Source organism: Ctenopharyngodon idella, chromosome 20 (assembly GCF_019924925.1).
Source record: "Ctenopharyngodon idella isolate HZGC_01 chromosome 20, HZGC01, whole genome shotgun sequence".
In the NCBI taxonomy this organism is placed as follows: domain Eukaryota; kingdom Metazoa; phylum Chordata; class Actinopteri; order Cypriniformes; family Xenocyprididae; genus Ctenopharyngodon; species Ctenopharyngodon idella.
Window position 1 is genome coordinate 1,684,406 of NC_067239.1, and position 25,675 is coordinate 1,710,080.

Below are 25,675 nucleotides of genomic sequence, written 5' to 3' on the forward strand. Positions count from 1 at the left end.
TGACAGAACTGGTTTATCACATTTCTTCCTGCTCTTCATAAGGTGACTATTAAAGAGCTAGCTGTCTATCAGAGAACAAAAACATCAAAAGAAAGGATGCTTGTGCACCCAAACCAGGGTCTAAAATGAACTCTACATAAACTTTACATTAACTGCTTCAAAGAGGTTCCTAACAGCAGAGCTGAATGTAGGTCAGGATGAGGTGCTGTCGGAGCGCTTGTGCCATTTAACGCACTCGTGAGATGCTTTTCTCTGTGCATAACTTACATCTTACTGATTCTATAAACGCTATGAATTCTAGGTCATGTGCATATTTCCACTTCGCAAAACAGTTATTTGGAGTGTTTGAATAATCAAATACTTGCTGAACTTCAAATTTATGCAAGAAATGTTGTGTTTTTATAAGGGTAACAGTAACTAATGGAATCTTAATAAAGAATTCCTTACATTTACAAGATAAATAAACAGTAATGTATTAATATGTTCAGAGTGAATGTGTGTATTCCTGCAGTTGACCTGTTTACACTTAGATTGTGCTTTTTTTGAACACTCCATCAATCAAACTCGAACTCACACATGTGACACCAGCAACATCATCCACAGTAACACCACAGAAAAAAGGACGATTTATTGACGCTGATAGATTCAAGTGCTTTGAGCATCTTGTTTTTGTTCTGTTTTATTTTATTTGTTTGTGGTAATGGACACAGACACTGTCCACATAGATTTAGCTGAAAACAACCCAGAATACTGTGCAAATGGGATTTTAACAGGAGGCGAAGAACGAGTGTGAGACGACGTGAGGATTTTCTCACCACCCATCACCAAATGCATGCTTGTTTTCTCACATGAATCAGGCAGATTGAGTAGGTCACCTCATTACATGCATGTGATCTGCAGCATTATGCAGGACTTCTCCTCTGACGTCCACACATTTGGCATTTGTTCTCCTTCTCTCTTCCATTCCTACCCACAAAAACATGTAATGAACTGCTGAAGATCAGCTCTCCTGCGTGTCTCCCATTAGTCCTCCTGCTCGTTACTGCTGAAGCCCTTCAGCGCTGGTTAACAGGAGGCGGCACGCACCACTTATTTCACTCCCCCCGCCGCGTCCTCGAGGGGCAATTACGAGCCACTGTTTCCGCATGGTGCCGCTGGAGAAGGTGAGCCCTTTCAAGCAGTCATGGATTAATCTGCACACTGAAGCCATCTGTAGATGCTTTAAACCAAAACTGTCAGAGATGCAAGGAGGTCCCGCGGGCCTCACGGATGAGCCATGTTTCCATTTTAGGTTCTTCTCTCATTATTTCTCGGCTTTTAAGTGTCAGAGACTGTGAAGCACAAAGTTTTAGTAAGATGGTTTCACTCCCCAGTACTCAAAGGTTTGGCATGGTTAGCATGTCCAGTTGGCTCCTGCTGCTAGATGCAGTGACTACACCAGCATGTTCCATGACGGCCATTCAGAAGAGCAATGCTGCAGGGCGCATAAAGGCGTACAGCTCTGGTGATCAGCTCAAAACCTCTGTTCCCGTGAGCAAAGATGGCAGCAAGCAGGTCATGCACTGCACCAGCCGAGCAACTACCACTGAGATGGAGAGATGGAGAACTCTAGGCATTATAGACATCTTCGACATAAAGCATCCCGTGTATTTTTCAAAAGGCATCTGTTGGCACAGACAAAGGAAAGTACACAAACTCAGCTATTTCATATGCTGAGATGCCAGGTAAGTAAACCGCACAAGCTTTGATTCATCAACTCCTGTCGGAGCTTCAAAAGATCTCCATATGCAGCGGCAGATGGCTGGATACTTTTGTCAGCAGAGATATGCAAAGACGAGTGTGCGCAGCAGGTTCTTGGCCAGCTCGCAGATGCCATACGGCTCGTGGGCAGGTGTAGAGTGGCCGCTAAGCCTCTCGCGTACTGAAGTAGCTGGGATCAGAACGGCGGCGCACGTCTCTTCTCTACAGACCCGCTCTACTGCCTCCATTAAACTGTGTCTCATGCACAACAACTGTCAACAGCAAAAAACTAAATGTGCTCCTTCAACTCATATTAAACTGGGCAGGGTGATGCAGCAGCAACAGAATTGTTTAAATGGTTGTAAGTAAATATATATTTGTGCAGTTTTCAGTGGGAGGGACTGCTTAAAGTTACTGGCACGTTAGGGAAACATGTATGAATGAGAAAATAAAGAGTGGGACATGACTTATATTAGAAAGAGTTATGAAAAGCAAAATAAGCCACGAAACAGAACTTAATTCAGCGCTCGCACGCTGACGGGTGGCTATATGTGCTTGTGATAACTCACCTGAACAGCCATATACACACAAAATTATGCTAAAATATTGCCTCAGTGAGTACTGACAAACATAGACGAATAACTCTTAAAGTGACAGCAGCCTAATAAATCTGTGTTATTAATGTCAATCAAACAAAAGAGAAAATTACTCACTGCTCTTGACTTTAATACGAATCAGTATATTCAAAGAATTCATATATGCTATACTATGCAGTGTTTTATTTTACGTTTGATTAGTTTATTCAATTTCTGTAGTATTTCTTAATTCTGATAAATTGACCTTCCTGAAAAAATGAAGCACTCCTTATTTCATTAGTATTTGATCTATTCCATTTTATGTCATCCTATTGCATGTAATTTGCTTCTTTGCTCTCATTTTTATTATTGACTTACAGTATCTTCAATAATTCCTTAAGAACTCTATTTATATTAGATAGCCTTTTATACACTGGGATGAAAACGAAAGAGCATTGTATCATTGTGAAGAGACGTGAGTGGAAAGATGACTGCAGAAATCTACTTCTGACCAGTGTCTTTATTTATGCACATGTTTTCTGCTTGATGAAGGAGAATGATTCAAATAATCCATACTGCTGATGGTCCTTGACGAGTGACCTTGACGAGTGATGTCTTTCGTCAGTGTTTTGCATATATCTTGGATCTTTATAGCAGGGCGAGTTTAAACCTTGTGCTGCCACAGTATTGTAGATCCGTTATGGGAGCCAAATGTCTCAAGCTGTGGACTTGAGAAAAACTCTTTTACTAGTTCTTTGTTTTCTTTTCACAGAGGCAGTTCAAAAAACTAAAAAAAGGATAGTTCACACAAAACATGAAAATTTAACAAGCATTGTTCCAAACCTGCACTTATCTGCAAAACTTACTTTCTTCTGTAAAACACAAAAGAAGATATTTTGAAAAGTTTGGTAACCAAACAGTTGTCTAGACTAAAAAAAACAAAACAAAACAAACAAAAAAAAAAAAACACAACAAAAACAAAAACCCACTGAGATTTTTCTTTTGCATTTCAAAGAAGAAAGTCATACAGTTTTGGAACAACATGAGGATGAGTAAATGATTTTAATTCTCAGACTATTTTGATTTTGGGGTGAATCTAACCCTTTAACAGCTGTCATCGATATGGGCAAGAACTCGCTAAAGTGCCATCCATCAAACACAAGCTCTTCCACGTATGCAAACAGCTGGCGCTTCAACTGCTGGCCAGTTACTACTGAAGGCCAGTGGCATGAACACAATCTGAACTTAGAGGGCACATAAATCACTCGCCTCAGCAGTCCAATCAGAGGTGAACACTGACCTTCACTTCTGTTCTGGAACAGACACAGACACCATCTCGGCTCATCTTCAGTGCACTGATTAAAAGATAAATGTGCCTTCGACTGGTTTCCCTGCGGTGTTTTCACACCTGCCTCGTTAAGAGCGCTTGTTTCGGAACCTTGTGCGTTTTCTCCCTTAGTTCTGTTTGTTTAAGCATATATGAACAAGGCAATCGCACACAGATCCACACCAAAACAATCGCTCCGAGATCACCTGAACAATTGAAAACAACTCTGGGGTGGTTCAGTTGAGGTGAGAAAGCAATCCGACCCAAGGAGCCAATGAACCAAGAGGTATCATAATTCATTAAGGGAAATGTGTATAGCAGCAGTGTCTGATTCTGTTCTCACAATTGAAAACCAAAGAGTACCTCTTCATCTTAAAATATTGTGTAATTGCTTTTCTCCGTGCATTGCATGAATGCAGTCCCGACGAAGCCTTGATTCCCGCTCTAACTGCATTATAAAATGTCTATATTCTTCTCATGTTTATTGCCTTCTTAAGATGAATCACTGAGCGAACTTGTCAATCCATCTTGATGGATGACAGAGGAACCAATAAGAGGACAGTTTTACTCACATATGACTCGCATAAACACGTTTTGGTATTCTTTGACATGTTGCCTTGTGAAAGCGAACCAAAACAATGCAACATTGTAACAAATTAAGTCCCTGTTTCGGAACAAAGCAAACAATCTACAGGTGTGAAAACTCCCTCAGAGAATGAGACACAGGCAGGACACCAAAGGGATGATCCCACATCAGCCATCAAAGACCAGATCACAAACAAAGACATGTGGATCACGGGGAAACAGATCGTGGACTCTCTCTCTCTCAGCAGTATTTGCATTTTCATAAAGGCTCCTTCTGACAGCAAGTGAGTCCATTAAATTCTGCCTAAAATACACGTTGCTAAAATATTTTGCATCTGAAAGTGGAAGCACTTCAAATCTCTTCCCCCATTTACAACAGCGTCTCTGTGCTCCCCAACAGCCTCCAGAACAACCGTACTTTTTATGCTTTTCTTTGATTAGGGCAGTTAGTTCGACTGCTTCCTCTGTGATAAATATGTTGTTGTTGTGGTTTTTTAAATAAATGATTTCATGGAGTTGCTGTGACAAGTTTTGGCAGGAAGTGAGCAGGAAGTTCATCATCTCTTCTTTTCTTTCTTTAAATTTTTTTTCGTCTTAACCCCTCGACGATGTAATTCATGAAATAAATTTAACAATGTTTGCCTTTGAAGAAAAGAACATCTAAAGTAAAGATATTACGTGCAATAGTTTTAACAGTGTGCATCCAGTAGTTAGCACCTCACCTGAATGTGTGTTGGTAAAGTCCTGTTGGATGTCTTTGATGTGGAAAACATCTCTATCTTCAGACTACCCTGTTGAAAAAAACAGCATATGCTGGTAAGGTAGGTTTTGATGCTGGGATGCTGCTATAAAGGAATCAATCTACATATCAATTACAGTGACCATGTGTCTGGTGAATTCATGAGGTTCAATTCATTAGGCTGATATACAATCCTGTCCATTGAAAATGGCTGACAAGATTACACAGCAGGTCTGATTTCACATTCACAATCTGATATGCTGCTCCAGCACTCTCACATCCGTCTCTACATGGAAATAAGTGACTCCACTGTGAAAGGAATAATTCTTCTGATATCAATTACTCTCCCTCATGTCATTTAAACCAGAATGCAATTATTGTTTTTCAGTAAAACACAAAAGGAGGAATTTTGAAGGGGCCAGTTGGATAAACACAGTCACTGTGTCTTTAAGAACTAGTCTGACCAACTAGCAGTTAATCCAGCGGGCATAGCATGAACTTCTGAATCTGAACACACTTACAAATTCAGAGCTTTGGCAGATGGAAAGATTTTTTTTTTTTAAAGATTTAATTTTGACATTATTATGATAGGACAGTAAGCAGACAGGAAGCAAAGTGGACCGGATCGGGAAAGGTCCTCGAGTTGTGACTTGAACTCGGGTCTCCCAAAGCGCAATGACGCTATATGTCAGTGCTGCCCACGAGGCTATCGACGCCGAGATGGAAAGAGTTTTGTTGTTTGACGGTCATGGCAGGGCTTGACAATAGGGACGTCAAACACAACCGGGTCATTTGATGACTGTGTGTGTCGTCATAAAAGTTAATCAAGACAAGTCACCTTTATTTATAAAGCGCTTTATACAATTGTTTCAAAGAAGTTTTAACAGGAAAATTATTCAGTGATGCAAACAGTTTATTTTGGCTGTACAGCAGCTCTAAAAAGAAAATAATATCATTGTTCAGCTGAAGTCAGTTCAGTGTTGATTCAGTTCTGTTGTAAAGATCATCAATTATTAAACTAGTTCATTTTATCTATAAAGCAGCTCTGCAGAAAATAGCACAAATATTATACAGAAATTGAATTAAATAATCAAATGTGAAATAACACTGCATAGTCTTCACTGTATAAATGAAATATAGATGAAGCCTTATTAAAGTTACAGTAGTTGTTCAGTCAAGAGCAGTGAGTTTTTTTGCAGTGAGACTTTTGTTGTTTGATGAACATTAAAAACACATTAGGCTGCTGTCACTTTAAGACAGAATGCATGGATCTAATATACTGATACACATGCATTTTCTTTCTCAACTGTTTACATTCACTTAAGACATAACCGACTATGTTTACCAGGATACTCACCAAGATGAGCATTTTGATATAATTTTGTGTGAATTTGTCTGTTCAAGTGCAAGAAGATGTGAAAGTGAAATCAGTTCAGTATTTGTGTGCTGTCAGACGCAGATTTCTACGCACATGACATGCAAGAAAAAAAATTAAGTCGTGCGCACGTTTTAGTAAATCGTGCGCACGATTTACTATTTCGTTCCCTCGATTTATAAATCACGTGCATGATTTATAAATCGAGGGAATGAAATAGTAAATCGTGCGCACGTTTTAGTAAATCGAGGGAACAAATTAATAAATTGTGCGCATGATTTAGCCTAATATTTTTTTCCTGCATGTCATGTCCGGGGCTCCGTAGATTTCTGGGTGCTCACTTTCGAAATTTCTCACACAGCTCACATGATAAACTTTTATGACGATGAAGTACTGGTTGGATCAGGACAGTGACAGTTCTGTCAGCTCTTGGCCATCAGGCAGTCCTTATTGTTGAGCTCTGCATTTAGATCTAGTGTGTCAATTCTCTTCATTTAACATGTCTGAGCATCTCTTTCTCTGAAGTTGATTTTGCGCGTGTAAGAGAAAGCGACAGAGGGCGCTTTCAGGCAATTAAATTATATCTGCGCTGAACTTATTTCTTGTCTCTAACTAAATAACAGGCGACTGAAATCATACAATTTACTAGCCATTGGATAATTAAAGATATTTTTTGTCGCGTAGTGTTAAATTTCGGTGGCATATGTGAGTAATTTACTTGCATTGTAGAGGGTTGAATAGGCAGTTTTCCATGTGTGTGCTTCGGGTGTGTTCACACAGAAACTGTCTATTCAGCCCTTTACAATGACAGTAAATCCCTCACATATGCAATGGTAAAAATTTAACATTGTAAGCCGCCTCTCAGACAGCGTGTGTGCACTGAATTGAGCTCTATTTCTCATCTTATAGCACTTGAATGGACAAATACAAAATCCGGCACATCAAATGATTTATTAAAAGTTTGCTCATAAGTTCTGTATCTCCCCATACAGATGTTTTAAAATGAAGCTATGCAAAGATATGCAAAATATAATGCTGTTTGTACTTTACTTCATATTTTTTGTGTTAAGTGTTGATTTGCAAATGCATGCATGGTATTTTGCACATTTTGCACATAAATTTTGCATGGTATTTTGCACATAAATTTGTACGAAGTGTACAAAAGTGTATTATTTGTTTTAGAACTGAATAAAAATTTTATCACACACACACACACTACACGCACAGAGATCCTGTCTTGGCAAGTATCCTCATTGACACAGTTTGACTCAGTTAAGTCTTAAGTGAACAAAAACAGTTGGGAGAAAATCGGATGTGTGTCAATCCAGTATATTAGATGTGTGCATCAGGTCTTAGACAGCAGCAGGTATGGCAAATAATGTTAATCAAACAACAAAAGAAGAAGAGAAAAGCACTAACTGCTTTAGACTAAATAATATGTGTAGCTTTAATAAGGATTAATCTATATTTCATTTATACAGTGAAGCAGAGTTCATTTACATTTGATTATTGTCAAATTCTGTAGTATTTCTTGCCTGAATACTATTGTTACCTGAAAATCGATTGATTTCTGCTTTGTTCTGCTGAATTTATTTCTGATATCTCTTGTAATTTGTTTATTTGTTCTCATTTTATTACTGACTGTATACCTGTCTTTAATAATATTTGAACTTTTTTATTAGTTTGGGTTAGACTACTTTTTGCTGTGGTACAGAAATTGGAATCGACTGTCAAATTGGAATTTAATTGTCGTAACAACCTTATTTATCACAATACAAGGTTACATGGGTCAAAAACAATGAAAACAATATATATATATATTTTATTTATTTATTGTTTGTAATGGGGCCAGTGAAAAGGGCAGGCAAAAAAACTGAACCGTTGGCTGGACCGGGCTGGAAGAAATTATCCTGTGTGATATAAAATAAAATAAAACTGAAATAAAACTGATGGTTCTTTCATTTCTCCCTTTTACAGGAAAGAAAGTCATGCAAATTTGAGATAAAGGAAGGTAAGTGATGAATTTTAGGTCAAATTTTCCTTAAAATAGAGAAAGTACTGGTGATCTGAGGCTTCTATGATCTTACTGGTGCAGCAGAACAGTGTGGGAGGAACAGGACATAATGAGGCCCACCACATCCAGCATTATGAACCAGAACAACGTGAATCTGCTGCTGCGTGTCCCATTTCATAGCAGCTGCGTTCTGATGGCCTTGCTGAATTATACTATCCATTTCCCATGCTGCTGAACTTTGATTACCCTGCGCAGGGCACAATAAAGACACAACACAGGGATGCTCTATGCAACCATACTGACTGTGTCCTGCTGTCGACGTGCAGTTTATAGCTAATGGGTTTGAGAAATGAACTGATCATTCTCACCTCAGATCACTGCAGTTGTGTCATAAACACTAGTGAACCTGCAGATCAGAAAGAAAAAAAAATTAGAGAAAGAGAGGGTGTTGTGCACAACTTTAACCATTTTCACATTTCTGCACAATGGAAAGTTCCACATACACATGGAAAGCTGCCATCATACTCCAGAGAACTGAGCTCTCAAACCAACGGACAAGAAGCTAAGAAGTGACATGGCTACACAGATCACGTGTATGTATCTGCCGGATGATTTTATCCGAAGCCACTTCAAGGTGTAGTGTCATACCAAAAAAACATTTTTAAGGGTGATGTCTAATGCTATTTCATGCATTCTGACTTATTTACACTATTATTAGAGTTGGATTCCATTTTCCTGGTGCAATTTTGCATCAGCACTAATTTTATGGCTGTGTTTGGCTGTTGCCTTAAAGGGTTAGTTCACCCAAAAATGTAATTTCTGTCATTAAGTACTCACCCTCATGTCGTCCCAAACCCGAAGACCTTTGTTTGTCTTCGGAACACAAATCAAGATATTTTTGTTGAAATCCAAAGGTATCTGATCCACACATAGGCATGCTATTTTCAATGCAGAGCTTTAGTGTTTATGTCTGAACGCGGGCTCATTATTGGCCGGCTCCTGCATCAGCATCACATGCATGCGTCGTGCTGCTCACGTCACCAGAGCCGGACAAAACTGAGCCACCTTTCGCATACTGAAGCTCTGCAATGAAAACAGCGTAGCGGTATGACAGGGGACAGACAAATTTGTTGAATAAAGTCATTATTTTTGTTTTCTTTTTGTGCATAAAAAGTATTCTCGTTGCTTCATAACATTAAGGTTGATCCACTGCAGTCACGTCGACCGTTTTAACAATGTTTTTAGTACCTTTCTGGACCTCAAAAGGTGCAATGTCGTTGCTGCTTATGTGTGGATCAGATTTCATCAAAAATATCTTAATTTGTGTTCCGAAGACAAACGAAGGTCTTACGGGTTTGGGACGACATGAGGGTGAGTACTTAACGAAAGAAATTTCATTTTTGGGTAAACTTACCCTTTAAATCTAATACATTTGTTTTGTGAATAAAAAAAATTCTTAATAATTCCACCCACTGTTAACAATGTTTTGCTTTTAGCAAACTAAACTTAATTTGCTGTGTTACCAACAAAGAAACAAAATATGAGGTGAGATTTTTTACAGTGCACAGAAGGCCAGTATGAATTCAAAACTGTCATGATACCTGACAAGGAAACGGTGTTGACATCAGTGCTAGTACTTGGAAAATGATTAAATAACTGTGAAATTGTTTCTTGTGACTGCATGTGTTCCTGTGAATCAAAGCCACAGCCTCTGCGTTTCCACCACTGGAGACACATAATCCTGAGTAACAGCACAATCGTGCAGCTGCCCTGCCCTACATGAGACCCTGACGTCACATGACCAAGCCTGGAGGACGGCCAAAGACCTGCAGCATTTCAGCCAAGCTGATGGAGAATTCATATATGCAATAAAACGGATGACTTCAGTCAGGATGAAATAATCCTCTTGAGTCTGTGAACAGTGCAGGTTTGCAGTGCATACTAAAGAGACGAGATCAAACAAACAGAACAGCTTCTGTGTTAAAATGCCTGGTTACGCAGCCAGACACCCCTGAAGATGTCAAACGCAGACTTCCTGTGGATGTCATGCAGCAGGGGGGTCTGAGGAAGTCTTGCGCCTGGGGCTGCATACAAAAGTGTCTGCGATGCATCCTGATATACTCATAAATACAATCAGCAAGCTGTGATGTGGAGTCTAGAGACCCGATTTGATCTTTCTAAAGAGCATAAAAAGATTTATGATCTGCGATTGCTGAATGACTTTTCTCTAAGATGAAGAGCGCTGCTTGTCTTCGCTTTATTTTGAAATTCTGAACACTTTTCAAAAACCACATGCAGAATTCTTTTGCTTTAACAGGGAGGCTGTTTATGTGTCCCTCTCCGTCAAACACTCCGAAGGACCTTCCTCTGCTGTGTTAGATGTGTCTTGCGGATGTAGAGTGAGCCGTGTACAATTGAAACCAAGTGGACCAGCGGGATTCTCATTGGTCAACGATGCATGAGGCATTGCAGGAAGTAAAACCCATTCCCAACGTTTGGACTAATGTTGTCAAAAGTACTGGTACTTTGGTACCAAGTCGATACTTAAATTTTAACCCTTAAACGCATACCTCGTGTCTCTAGTGACCCAGGACATCATTCACTTCCCTACTCCTCATTCAGTTTTTAAAGTTAGACATCAACCTTCTTAGTATTCCTCAATCAATTCATCATAGACCATATAACAAAAAAAAGTAGCATGTTTTCCAATAACTTTTTTGTAAAAAAAAATTGCATATAGGTTCACTAATGACCTGAGGTGTGTAAGAGTGTATGTTTTATTCTGCACAACAATAATTGAATCTTTGATGACTGAATAAGTGCAATTCACATTTATTCCACAAGGTGGCAATGTATGATACACAAGGATAAAGTGACGTTTCACTCATAGTTACTGCAGGCAGAAAACAAAAGGAAGTATCATGCAGTAAATCGCTGAGCCATTTCAAGTTTTACTGAATGCAATCAAATATTATAGTATCACTGTCACTTGATGGTGGATCTGGTGAAGAAGCTGTCAGCGATCAAAATATTGATGTTGAATTTTTAAGATGTTGAAATCTCGAATATAAGCCAGATGCTGAATGTACTGGCAAATGAGCTCTGATGAGGACAGTGATGATGGTATAAAACATCTGCTCAAACTGAACCCTTCCGAGCTCCAAATGTAAAAAAAAAAAAAAAAAAAAAAAAAAAAGGCTTTATTTTATTCTTCTGTAATTGATACTCTAATATCAGGAGAGTTTTATATTATTGCAACAGGAGATCCATCTGTGTTAGATATAGATCCGGGTAGCTAAAGATCCAAATATGTAATAATGATTGGCGAAACATTCATGCATTTAAGCGTTAAAAATGTAATGATACCAGCAATTCTGCATTACCAATAGTATGGAGTACTACTAAAAAACTAATCAAATAAAATAGTTACAATATTTTGTCTATGGTACCAAAATCGGTACAGAGAACAGTGAAATTTTACTGGTATTGGTACGGACTGCTAAAATGTTGGTACCGTGACAACACTAGATTGGTCACATGACTTTTTTGGCAAACCCTAGTGTTTTTTCCTTGACCTTGCGACGCACCATACCTTATTGAGATCAATGCATTCGCAGCATCAACTTTAGTCTGTAGTGCCTGAAGTTGGTCTGCAAACTTTCTAGCAAATGTTGACAGGCAAAGCCTTTACATAAAGAGAAACCAAGTTTTCTCCCTCCGCATTAGTCCATTCATCACTAAATCACTGAGACTTTGCTTCGTCAAGGAAAAAACATCCTTCTGTCAGCTAAACAGCCAAAAAGTATCAGAAATGCTGAAGTTTTGTTTGTTTAATCAGGGCTTAGGTGACCTCATTTGCCTCAGATCAAGGGCGTTTTCATCCGTCAGGTCCGGCCCTCAGAGAGAAGGGGATTATTTCAGATCGCCGGCACTCGCCGGGCTCTTACACTCACCGTTCTCACGCATCTTCTGTCAATAAACGCTGCCAGACCTCACAAAATTCCTGCCTTTCCTAGCTTTGTTCAGGTATTTAGGGTTGAGAGGAGAAGCTTATGTCAACACATCCACCATTCCTGAGAACCCTCAAAACCCGCTCTCATCCGCAATCCTTCACAGACACAAACTTTAATGGAAGTTCTAGGCAAATCGTGCCCTCTGTCAGCTTAGGGATTTGACTCAGATCAACTCGTCTAAAAGAGGAGAAAAACATGGAGGGACTCACTTTAGAAGTTTTTTTTTGGGGGGGGGGGGGGGGGGGGGTAAGAATGTGCAAAACTACATCACTGTCATCCCATGACCAGGGCTCTGAACCGGTTCAAGGATCAAAACCAAAAATTCACAGGAACAAACAAAAATGAAAACAACATCAAGTTTAATAGTGAAATTGCCATTAAATGGTTAATAAGGTTATTTTATCGTTTTGTTATTTTAATTTGGCAGTCAACCAATCATGAATTCAAATAGTACGGCCTATGCAAATATGACGTTGACGCATCCATCAGGAGTGAAATGCCCGCGCTCAGCTGTCAAGTCATCATAGGTAAGTCGCTGGCATTAGCTTCTGGATCTCAGGAGTTTTTCTGAGGATACGTCACTAAGTATTATAATGAATGGCAGGTAATGTCCAGTGTGGTGTGTGTTTTGAAGCCAGCGAAAATTGCAGGTTAGTGTAGAACCGCTACTATTCAGGAAAAAATAACTAACTATTTTTTAAATAATTAAACACTATGTTGTCACTGAGTTGATATTGTGGCTTTATTATGTATGGTCAGACACTTGAGTGTCATTATATTGTTAGGCCTAACATTTTACCAAAATCAAGCACAAATGGAGTTTGTTTTCATAACGTTTATTGTATCTGGGTGCTCCGTTTTTGAACCGACTGAAGTTTTCCCCCATTTTTAAGCCCTGCCCATGACTAACCCATTAGAAGAACAATTCTTGTGTTTTTGTCATGAGAACATCTCAAGTTACAACTGTAACCATGGTTCCCTGAGAACTTTGAAAGGGAACTATTAGATATTTTTGATAAACTATTATCTAATACACAATTAAACTAGCATTAAAAGTAAGTCATTTCTGAAAACATCAAATGTGTATTCTATTTCTGTTTTGACAAACTTTAGTGTTGACTGCATTCGTCAAGCTCAACCATTCAACCCTGTCACCCAACTTAATTATTCTAAATGGAGTTTATCAATTACCAAATGACAAGTTGGTTGCTTGACCATTTTTTTCTTAAGATTTTAACATTTAATTCTAAATGTAATGATCAAGATAGATCAGGGTTCCACATTCAGGGTTGATCTGTAATGGGAAGGGTTCAAGTCTCAGATGTATTGTTTTTAGGAAGAACCTAGGAAAGTATATTGTGCATGCAGAACATGAATTTCCTTTGATCATGTTTTACGTGTGTGAGAATATGTGAGAAACCTCTTGGTCCTCAGGCTTGACATCACTTTGTTTACGTTTACTATAGAGACCAAAAAGAGTATTAAAGTTGACAAATTATACATCTTTTGAAATGGCTAAGGCTTTAGCACCAATATTTGGTCTCTGTTTTGTGATATATTGTAGATGCATCAGCAACAGTCATATAGTCATTTGTGTTGGGAATACAAACGAAAAATGCAAAAGTGAAAAAGGACTTCATACCTTTACTATGAAATCCAATCTGATAAACTGTCTATGAGAAGTGTCCAATAAAAAACATCCAACAGGACTTATTGTCCACAAAAGACTTCATGTTGAGAAATACTGATATATTCTCTATTGTGTACCTGAAAGATTTACCCTCCTTATTCTCCAAAAAACTATGCAATTTAAAACTGTATATGATCTTATACATTAGACTCTCAAAAAACAAAATGAGGCCGCCTTCAACATTTATTTTTAAATAGGGCGGTAGTTTTACCCTATTAACCGAAAAGTGCAGTGAGATTTTTGTTTTTTGAGTTTTGAGAGGCACATCTTATATTTTCTCTGTATGCTGTGAGCCATTGTCTTTGAGGAAAACGATTGATGAACAGAACATTTAGCCAATGAGAAGATGATTTCAATGATGTGTAGGATGTTTATATTCCACATATGGACCATTCACCAGCCAGCTATCGTGTGCCGCATTTATTTTAATTAAAAAAGCAGTAATTATTTTAAACATATTATTATTATTATTTTAAAAGAATGGTTTGGTTTAGTATACGAAAAACTATAAATGTTTTTTGCTTATACAATGAAAGTCAATGTGAAAACATGCAGTGAAAATGCCTCATCTTGTCATGTTGGGCTTAGTTATTTTCGTCCTGCTTGTGCGCCATGGTTTGGTTCTAGACCTCGTTAACGACTCACTTTTGCATTATTCAAAACATTATGATATGCACAACTAAAAATAGGCATCATTATTGTCTGTGCTTCCACTGAGCTGCTCTTTCAGCAGAGAGCTCTTTTATTCCTGCATGGAAAGGTGTGTGTATATATAGCCATCCTCGGGAGACGTGAATAAACATCAGTGCATCTCCTGCGACTGGTGTCCACACAGTCACTCAGACAGCGTATGACACGAGCTGGCAGAACAGAGACACGTCTGCTCTCCTTCGGACGCACCAGCAAACACTTCAAAAACCTTCAGTCTCGCTCAGACAGCCCAGCCGCAAGCCGGATATTATTCATCAAATCATGTGCGGTTTTTTTCATCTTGGCTTGGGTGAGGATGTCTTGCATGAAAATGAAGGCATCTAAACTAGCTGCCAAAACAAAGTCATGAGACAAAACTGCATTCTACATTCAGAACAGGACGTCAAATCCAAGCTCTGCTGTCCACATGCAAACGCATCCAGATATTGTTGAAAATCTCTAAGAATATAACAGGCAGATCAGAACCACAAACCAAAGCAGATGACTGGAGATTAACCTGCTCATTACAGAACTAGCCTACTGGCCAAATAAATAAAAAATGGACATGAAAAATAGATTTGACTAAATTAATTTGTGAACAAACCAAGCATGAAGTGATGAGAGACATGAAACTTGCACAGCTACATAGGAAACCACTTAATGAGACCGACGCTGCATCCCAATTCAGAGGCTGCATCCTTCGAAGGCCGTGTTTGAAGACCGAATCGGCGCGACAAAGACTATACCAATTTAAAAGCTCCTTCAAATGTGTCCTCTAAATATTTCCCGAGCAATCAGATAGATCCTTCACAGCCTGTCCTATCCCAGAATTCACTGCACGCTGATGACGACGCTGATTTTTATTTTTGAGAAAAATATAAAGGTGGATTACGCTTTTAAATGTACGTATTGGGTTTCAACATTACTTGAATATTTAATTATATGTATTGTTATATTGGTGCATAAAAATGAAAATTATGAAATATATTTCTTCCTTGTTTTTATTTAGTAATAAACAGGGTGGAACACATGACCTGTATTTTATTTCTTGTGTTTACAATCACCATTTGAAGCCACTTCAGTGCAAATGCATTAAATTTTGTCAAAATGCTGAAAATGTTGAGATATATTTGAAGAGTTCAGATGCAAAACGTCACCTCCATCAAAAATGAGAGTGATATTGAGCAAATGATCTCCGCACATAGTATACATTCAAATATTTTTGCTTCAAATCTGCTAAATCCCAGCATCAGCCCATTCAGAAATACCAGTTTGTTGGCAGAAACTGCTAAACGCCACTTCACTTTGTCACGAAAAGCTTCTAGGTCCACAGAAGAACCAGTCGGAAGACGTGAATCGAATCGTATGATTTCAAGATGAATGACGGTGTGTGTATGAGCCGCTTTCAATTGTCGAGCTGCGAGTTTTTATCGTGTTTTGTCCATCGTTACAGTGGAGATGACAGGATTTCACGAGTAGCAAGAAAAAACAACCTGCTGCTGAAAAACTGACAGAAACGGATGTTTTACTATGTCTTGTTGTCCAAAGAGGTGGAAAAAAAATGTTAAATACTAATGAATTGACTAAAGTGACATTTTTGAAAATAAGGCATTTCAATAACTGACTAATAACCTTTTCATTGCCATTAAAGTAAAATTATTAAACCGAAACATAGGAGCCTGGTAAAAAATGCTAATTTAAAAGAAAACATATTAGATGGATTTAGAGGTTTTTGCAATGGAACTGTTCAATTGTTTCGGCTTTATCAGCAAGCTCTAACTTTTTATTACTCTAACGTTTCTTGATGGGACTTCCTGAAGAATCACCAGCGCTGCAATTAAGTAGGTTAAATACAGAAAAGCCTCAGGGCTGAGGTTATCTGATTATCCAGGTGTAATCCTGCTCTCCTCACTGCTATATTCTTCAGATACACAGCGCTCCAGCGTGAGATGATGATGCTGCTGCTGAATCTCTACACTGCCATCTCACATTTCAGCATCCATATTCTCAGAGACAAGGAGAGAACATATCGCTTTTGCTCTCATCAAATGTAGCCTCAAAAGAGCATAATCGCTCCTGCAGCCTTTCATGTTGACTCATAATTCTGCAAAGGTTACAACAACAGGACAGTACTGAAAACAGTACACTGTGCAGAAAAAGTACCAATAAAATGAAATATGTTAAAGCGCGTGAGATACTGGCCTGCGTATCAGTGCGCGTGAGGATAAATTCATCTGCGCTAATCAGCCCAGTTCAACGGGCTTATCTGCACCTGCTCAAATCCCTCTTGAAGATCACGACAGGTTCAAGGGAACGTCTCAGTCATTCCCTTCCACTGTCTCTGAGCAACAGTGATAATTCAAAGAGGTTTTATGGACACGGGGACGAAATGTGCAGACACAGGCCAGAAATCATATTACATGTCAATTCAGTTTCATTCATTGTAATGTGGATGTAAAGGCATAGATGGACAGTGTGGTGAGCAGAGCGGGGCTGAGAGGCGTGGAAACGAAGCGAGGCAGAATATTAATGAGCATCACCTGCGCCACACACCGGTCTCGAGTCCTATGGAGGAGCTCCGAAAGGATAAATGGAGGAGTGACGACAGTGAAGGACGAGAGAGGACCAGACCTGGACTTTATGTTGCTGTTCTGTTTGTTTATTTAGTTTATGTCCGTGAGGGGCTGCCACGTCACTTTTGTTTTGTTATTTGTTTATTTTGTGATTAAAGTTATGTGTTGAACATTTGTCAGTTCCAACCTCCTTCTTCCCTGAAGTTGAACATATATATATTCATATATATTCATATATATATATATATATATATATATATATATATAGATCACAGTGGAGCTATATACTAATTTTTGGCAGCTGCCTGTTACAGAAACATTTTTACAATAAATATTCTGATTTAACCTTGAGTTTTGAAGTATTAGACAGATTAGATAGCGTCGATATTTGCACCACTATTTACAATGACACTAATAATTCTTAATTTCTAATAGGAATGCAAAATCATGCAAAATCAATCAGTAGTTATTGATTTTTTTGAATAGAATAACGAGGGACAAACCTCTACATTCAATCACGTTTGCTCCTATTTATTTTTGATCACAGTGCACACACAAACGTTTAGTCCCAAAGTGCGCACATTTGGAAAAATACAGGGCCTGTACACAGGGTTTCATAATTACCGAGGTCACAAAATGTAGTTTACTAGTCTAGGGGGGTATGGGGGCATGCTCCCCCGAAAAAATTTTGATTTCCTTGGTGTAGACATGTGCATTTTAAGACGTTTTAAGGCCAACAAATTGGATAACAATTGCTTTGAAACAATGTCAACAAATAGCCTATGCATGCACAGTTTTGAGGCAGCTTTAATCGCACATTTGGTAATTTTATGACTTAATTTACAACAGAAGAACGAAGGTGCATGCTCGTAGTTTCATTTGCGCTTTATTTAAGCTATAATAAAGTAATTTTCAGCGCACGCCGCTGCATTTGCGCGTGCAATTCCTGAGTGCGCGCCGCAAGCACAGTATAACGGCTGATTGGACAGTCATGTTCAGTTTTCTGAGTTTTACTGACATAGCCTGACAACATCTCGTCTGACTGTTCAAGTAAAGCTCCCTCGTCCTCACCTATCTTTTCCACGCTCGTTTGACTTGAGCCTGGCGCCGAGGCGAAGTTGGAATGCGCGTCTGAAAAGTGTCCCGTTTGTTGTGATCGTAAAGAGACAGTTCTGTATAAACATAGCGTTTTACTTGCCGATGTTTTAAAAAAATATTTTTAATTTTGGTATTTTATATGCTCTGTTGGTGGTTTGTGGAGTAGCATCACCTGGAGGTCATATTTTTTAAAATAAAAAATATTACCCCCAGGTGAATGAATTGTGTCTGTGTTGAAGACTCAGGATCTATTGAAGAGAACTTATTTGACGCAGAAACACTTACAAAGCAAAAACAAACACTCATTTTGACCCATTGCTGCATCTCTCACTTACTGAATAAGGATCTCACTGTTTTAAGCGCCTGTCAGAGGAAATGAACGTGTCCTGTCATGAATAATTAAGCAAGATGTCTTCTCATAGGATAAGGACACACAGACTCATGAGTCATCGATGTACTAAAGCACAAGAAAATGTCACATCATTTGACGTTGACACAAAGACAAATTTAAACCTGGAAATTAAAAAGTGCAAAAAAAAGCTTAAAATTAACTATTTTTCTACCATTAAAACTAACAGTTGGTATTGTCTTCTGTGATGTTCAACACACATAACTCATTAAAATCTCAGAAAATTCAGTTTAGGGTCATGACCCTTTAATACTCAATTTCAGACTGACAAGGTGACAAACTGTAATCAACAATACATTTATTCTCAAAGAATAAAAACTCAGACATAATTACCCTGCTAAACAGACTACTTGAGGAAAAGATGAGTCATAAAAAACATTCTCTGAAAGATCGGTCCACACATCAGTGGCTGTTGATTATGCAATAACTGTTAGGTTACACATTTACTTTTTCATAAAGCAGCCAGAAAATATTCAACATCTTGTATTTTTCATCTCTATGAGCTGAGCCACTGACACATCTTACACTTCACCCCACAGCTGGCATTTGGAGTAAAACGCTTCACTTGGTAATTCATGGCTAAATCCTTAATACACTGATAATTCATCAGCATAATCAGACCTGGTGCATCTCTCAAATCACAAGGAGCTGTATATGATGAGGCCTTTATAAATACAGTCACATAAAAAGAATTATGCCATTTTCTAAGGGTGTGGCACTTCTTACCCACTAACTTGTTATATACAACCGCTTAAGTTTGTTGTAACTGCTCTGTAACTGACCCCTGATGGAGAATATCATCACCATCGGCTCGGCCTCAGCTGCTCTCTCTCCGTCCACTGAACTCTCAGGAAGGTTCTAGGCTTAAAGGCAGATTAGTGAAATGCAGGACCTTCTGGCCCACTGCAGATCATCTGTAGACAGGCTTGATTAGACGTGTGTTAAGTACACAACTGCTATGAAGATGCGCACTTTCACAATTCATCTAAAATAATAGAGTATTGAAGCTGAAAAGTGTGATTTCTGACTTCTCGTATGTCATGTTCAGAGTCAGCATGTCCGTCATTCCAAAGAATCCAGTCCGATATCAGATTCCGAAAGTTTTGACGATTCACACGTTTACATGTGCGCTACATGTTTTACAGTGCCCAGTCGTCACGTTCATAACAGGAGAAACTCGTCGCGATGTCGTCACCGGAGCTACTGTGAGCATAACCAGCATTTTTGACATATGCAGTAGTAGTCAATGATGCCCGGAGGGGACTGGTTTGGGGATATTTGTTTGAATTAAACCACCAAAATATGAGGAAAATATTTTATATTTTTTAAATATTTTAAATATGAGGGTAGAACAATACAATAAATTTGGTTAAGGTGTTTATCTGACAAAATTGTTTGGCAAATAATGGGATAAACTGCAGTTTCAGGTTTTTTTTTTTAAAAAAAAAAAAAAATTGCATAGAAAAAGTACAACATAATCAGTTATTAATATTTTGTTGGTTCTCTCTTGTTTTTGCATGTGTTATTTCTTTATGACAGTCTGGCCAAAACTTATGTCACACAATTTGTCAAGTTTCATTGTGTTATTATCACAAATAAAACAATCGACTCCAAGCACAACTACAAAATATGATTACAAAATCTTTCATTTGAATAAAGGATAAAAATGTCAATTTTCCTAGGCCAGACATCACTTTTGGCCACTACTATACGTCAGAAAAGCTTTTTATGTCTCCTCCAATAACCACTTTGTAAAATATAAAGACAAACATACTCAGATTCACAATATGTATGTAAACATATGCATCACACATATGTGCAAGTTATTATTGAACCCAACTGAGAAAGTATTTACATAGGTTTACATGGTTAAAATAATCCTGACAAACAAACTGTAATATCTACACCACTCCTTTCAATCAGGTTGAGCTCAAACTTATTGATTGAGGTGTTTACATGAAGGCTTTTCAGTCCAATTGATCCATCAATCTGATTAATATTAGGCTGATTGTGCTGAAGAGTGAAACACTGTGACTTTGACACTGATCTGTTTGTCTGAGCATCACGACCAGACGAACACAACGAGTAGGCCGAGGGGGTGACATCCCTCACCCGGACCGTCCCGGAATGATTAAATGTGGCATAACGAGCAAAAAAGCCCCGGGCCTTGACTTTCTAGTGTTCCGTGTTGCCAGGGTCTCAGTCTTCCCGCAAAATTGGGCCATTTTGAAAATGCAGTCATGGGAAAAATTACAAAGTCGTGGGTTGCAGGTTTTTGGGCCACTTTTTATAATGTACCATGGCCACCAAAAGGTTTATTTGTAGACAAAGAAAAATGAAAATGGATCCTTTTACTAATGTGTACTGATCCTTGGAATGAATTTCTGCCAACCTAAGTACCACTGAAAGAGCAATTTAAGGAGAGATGCATGGAGGCGTGTTTGATGTCATGTCATAAACTAGAGATTAAGAGAGTTTTGACCACATTAGTAGTTTTAAGACAAGTTAATTGTAGATTAATTGCAAATTGATGCTTGTGTGTAGAATGTGTGAATGTGAAGAGAAGAGCATGTAGGCTATTTATAGTCTTAACTGAGAAAAAAAACAAAACAAAAAAAACAGGATTTCAATTTAAAGTATGAAGATAAAATTTTTTAAAAGAATTGGTGAAGTGAAAGATAGGATGGCCTCATTCAGCTCATGAAATTTATTGGCAAGCAACATCTGCAACATATTCCTATGAGTATCTTGACATATTTCTGTGTTTTTTTACCATTTAGGCGTGAACCCAAAGCTTAAAGTTCACTTTGCTTGCCCGTGTTTCCCTCCATCTCAGAGGATGCGCTGGAGAACAGCATCACTTTCACAGTCTCAATAACTCTTTTTATTATCAAACACGTCCTGCAGTTTAGCAACAGAAGACTTATTTTATGACAGTCACTGATCTAGCTGATTTGGATGTTAATTTACATGTGCATCAGCAATGCTTCCATTGCTTATTTCTGTTTCTTATTCGCCTGTGTTTTGATCAGGAGATTCAGTACTCTTTCAGAAGATGTGTAATAGCATCCCCTACCGTATAACAGTGAAAACAGATTGCTGGGAAAACTCGTCAATGGCAGGGAAGTGTCTCATAAATGACGGAAAATGGTGGGGAAACAGTTAATACATCTTGTCAGGGGAGACAAGTGAGGAGAAAGGGACAGGCAGAGAAAGAGAGAGAGAGAGAGAGAGAGAGAGAGGGAACGTCTAGACAGAGAGATAAAGAAACAAAACAAATGTAATATTAAAGACAGAGGGAGACCAGAAAAGGGAGGGAGCAGGTTATGGGAAGCAGAGGGACATAGGAATGGAGGCTGATAAAAAGAGCAGAGGAGACACAAAGGGAAAAGACTCAGAGAGACTCATCACACATGCAGAGTAATGCTTGAGGAGACCAGACTGGAAGAGAGGAGAGAGAGTCGGTGTCAGTCAATAAGACTTTTCAACGTGAATTTATTACAGCCAAGTTTTAAATAAACTACTAACAGATGAAGATAAGTACTGTCTTTTCAAGTGGTCCAAACATAACCAGTATTGCCCTAAAACAAGTTTAAGCAATTACGCTATAAAATGACAAGGAAGGAGAAAGACAGTTGGTAATCTGTTAAAGCCAGGATCTGTCAAAGAGGTACTGCACTGCGTGGTAACTGGACAGGAAAGCTGAAAGTAAAGATGGGAAATTTAATAATTTCCTCACATGAAAATCTTCACTTGATGCCACACTGAATCATCAACTTGAGCACCAAAACAAGCCAAATACATAGGATCAAGGATTCAAAATGAACCATCAGCATGCTGTGAAGCTGAGATTTAGGAGGTCATAAGTTAAGGATATAAAAAAGCCAGGTTTCTTTCTCCTTGCAGAGGAAACAATGGACATGCATGGATCTGCTTTCACTACCCAAAACATGGCAATGGAGCCCAGATATGTGAAGAGATTCTGGGTTTCTGTCCTCTTGCTATACAAGATGCTATCTATTACAGAAGCCATCCTCTCTCATAGGGCAGGGGTATGATAGAGAGTGGGCATGTGAATGGAGTATAGCAACGCATTACAGCAGGGGTAGCCAAATCCAGGGTCACATGAAATTAACAGGTAAGTGTGTTGGAGCAGGCTTGGAACTGAACCCTCAAAGAGCAGGGGTATCTACGCCTAAGAGAGCACTATTCACACATTGTCAAAGACACACACTCAACCTCATGGCAGTCCATGGATGTTCTGACATCCTCCTCATCAAGAATGTTGCAGAGCTTTTCCTCTGCATTTTCTGTTAGGAAGAACGTGTTACAGGAAGGAAGCACAGAAACACAGGCTAGTGACAAAAGAAAAAGAAGAAGCATCCCACTCATTTTGGACACATGCTGGGGCTCCAGTGGGAAGACAGTGGGTGCTTTTCTGGATCACTTCAATGTAGCCCACTCGGCTTTCATAGAAGAATTAGGCACATAGTCAAACTCCAACCAGCACAACAACTTACGACAACAGATTTCACAATTTGACCAATTGTCACTGCCGTCACAACCAATGAAATTCAAGGCTCTAGGCTACATCGATTAAATTAATCGTAGTCACCAGATATTGACCTTACGACTGTGTACAAATAGGCCAGAGAGGTGGCTCAGGTAGTGCTGTCAAAAGTACTGACTTAGGTATTAAGTTGGTACTGAAATTTTAAAAATGTGTTGCTTTGAGCGCTGTTCAGTGAAATCGTAAACACCTCTGATTGGCCATTGTGTTGACCCACTCATCGAATATCTCTGTGATTGGCTTCAATGATAAACACTTCAAAAACATGTTGTAAATAGACATGAACAACGCTCTTCACCGAGCGCTTACACAGATACACACAGAAGCAGGCGTCTATCAGCGGACCGGACCGCTCCCACTCCCGCTTTCAAATTCAAACACTTCTGTGTGCTTTCAAACGCTAATGTGCATTGATCATTGTAGCCAATCACAAACATATCTGATGAGCGTGTGAACACAATGGCCAATCAGAGGTGTTTACGAATCTGCTCAACAGCGCTTAAAGCGTCACATTTTTTAAATTTCAGTACCAACTTGGTATCGAAGTCGGTGCTTTTGATAACATATGGCTCAGGTCACTTCCATGGTATTGCATGGTATTTTCCCAGCTCTGTTCCTGGAGTCACACCAGCAGAGCACATTTACAACTCCTCGTAATCAAACACAACGGATTCCACTCGCCAGCTCATTAGTAAAGACTCCAAGACGTAAAATAAGGGTCAGATAAGGGAGACATCCTAAGTGTGTACTGTTGGTGTGCCTCCAGGAACTGGGAAACATTGCGAGTGGGGAATGAGGAGGACTACAGTGAAATTTATGAAAAAAAAATCAACAGAAATTTCCAGCCTCTTTGACGTGGTTCCAGTAAAAAAAAAAAAAAAAAAGTGTGTGCGTCATTACAGACTGACAATCTGTTCTACAATTTTATTGACCATGTGACAAGCTAACTAAACACCAGATTTGTGGAAAATTCTGAGCCAGCTGCTTGCTGCAAACCAAATACCTCCAGCTCTGTCCAAACTCACAAAATAAAAGCAAGAAATGATGGTGTCATGGTACAGAGTAGACCTTCCTCAGCCAGACTCCATCAACCAAGAGATTCACAGATGTAAAGTGAAGAACAAACAAGAACTTCAAAGAGTGCCAGCATCATCCTCACACTACCAGTGACCATGTTCATGTGAGAGGTTATTCTCTGCAGTGAGGCAACTGAAGACCTGGCTACGATCAAGCATAGGAAATTAGGACTTGCAAAGATGGAAAAACCGTTCTCAGGTGCTGGGATGCCTCTAGGCACTAGTTTAGATCAGTCTGTTTGGTGAAGTCACACTTTGATTGGTTGTCTGGTTAAGCGCTCTCCCACACATTAACCTACATTATGTTATGTTGAACTTCCTGTGCCACAAAGATTAAAGCTCTACTGAGTATGATAATATTTTTATAATGTTTTAGAAGGCTAGATTATTGCCATTTTTAGTTGGTAATTTCAGTTCTTGTTATTGTTTTGTCACTGGTAGCAGTTCAGGCGGTTCTAACCTACCATAATATGATGATGTTCTGTTAAACGGGACACAATAAACGGGACACATAATAAGAGTTATTTTTGCACCTCTCTTTGGTCACACTAATTAGGCACTTCAGCTTACATAAAAACAAAACAAACAAAAATAAATACTAAAATCTCTTTTAGAAATCAGTGTAAGTCAGTGTACGCTGAATGCAGCATTCAAGTAACAACTGTGATCTTCAGCCAACAAAAGTAACAAGCACTATATAATCCTGTGTCCACTCGGCAGGTCAATAAAGCTGTAATGTGGGAAGATCCTTTTGTGGAATAGCGCTCATTCCGGGAACATGACTGTCATTGCTGATTCTTGTGCAGTTGTAGGAAGTCAGACTCTGAGCGCTAGTCTATTTTTAAGTTAATTAAATATGAATGGATCGACTTGAGGCCATTGTTCTGGTGATGCTCTCTGAAGTTGTGCCCAGTCCATAAATAGCTGAGTCCGTTCAACCAATTACCCTTGATTGGAAAAGCTGACGAAGGTCTACTTTTGCTCACAGGAGGTGAATCAATATATCTCCACCACTTAACCTATTTGTAGCCACACTATGTCTAAATATAGTAAGAATCACATGAGCTGTAACTACAAGACAAGTCACTGGTTTTAAGGTTGTCTTAATTTCTACAAAAATACTGTTAAGTCAATTACTGATTGAAATAAACCATAAAAACCTGTAATATTTAAACTCAATGTCAAAAGTTATCAATAATAA

At 38.8% G+C, this 25,675-nt stretch overlaps 1 protein-coding gene across 3 annotated transcripts in view; it reads right to left on the reverse strand.

The window, feature by feature from the left end:
• lrfn2b (leucine rich repeat and fibronectin type III domain containing 2b) overlaps nt 1-25,675 on the reverse strand; it is a 79,054-nt gene that overhangs the window by 37,549 nt on the left and 15,830 nt on the right. For 2 of the 3 annotated variants that reach the window (XM_051874921.1, XM_051874922.1), the window contains one exon: nt 4,950-5,018. The exons of the other annotated variant lie outside the window; for it this stretch is intronic. The gene's annotated coding sequence lies outside the window, so the exon portion shown is untranslated. The remainder of the gene's footprint in view (nt 1-4,949; nt 5,019-25,675) is intronic. 3 annotated transcript variants of the gene reach the window in all.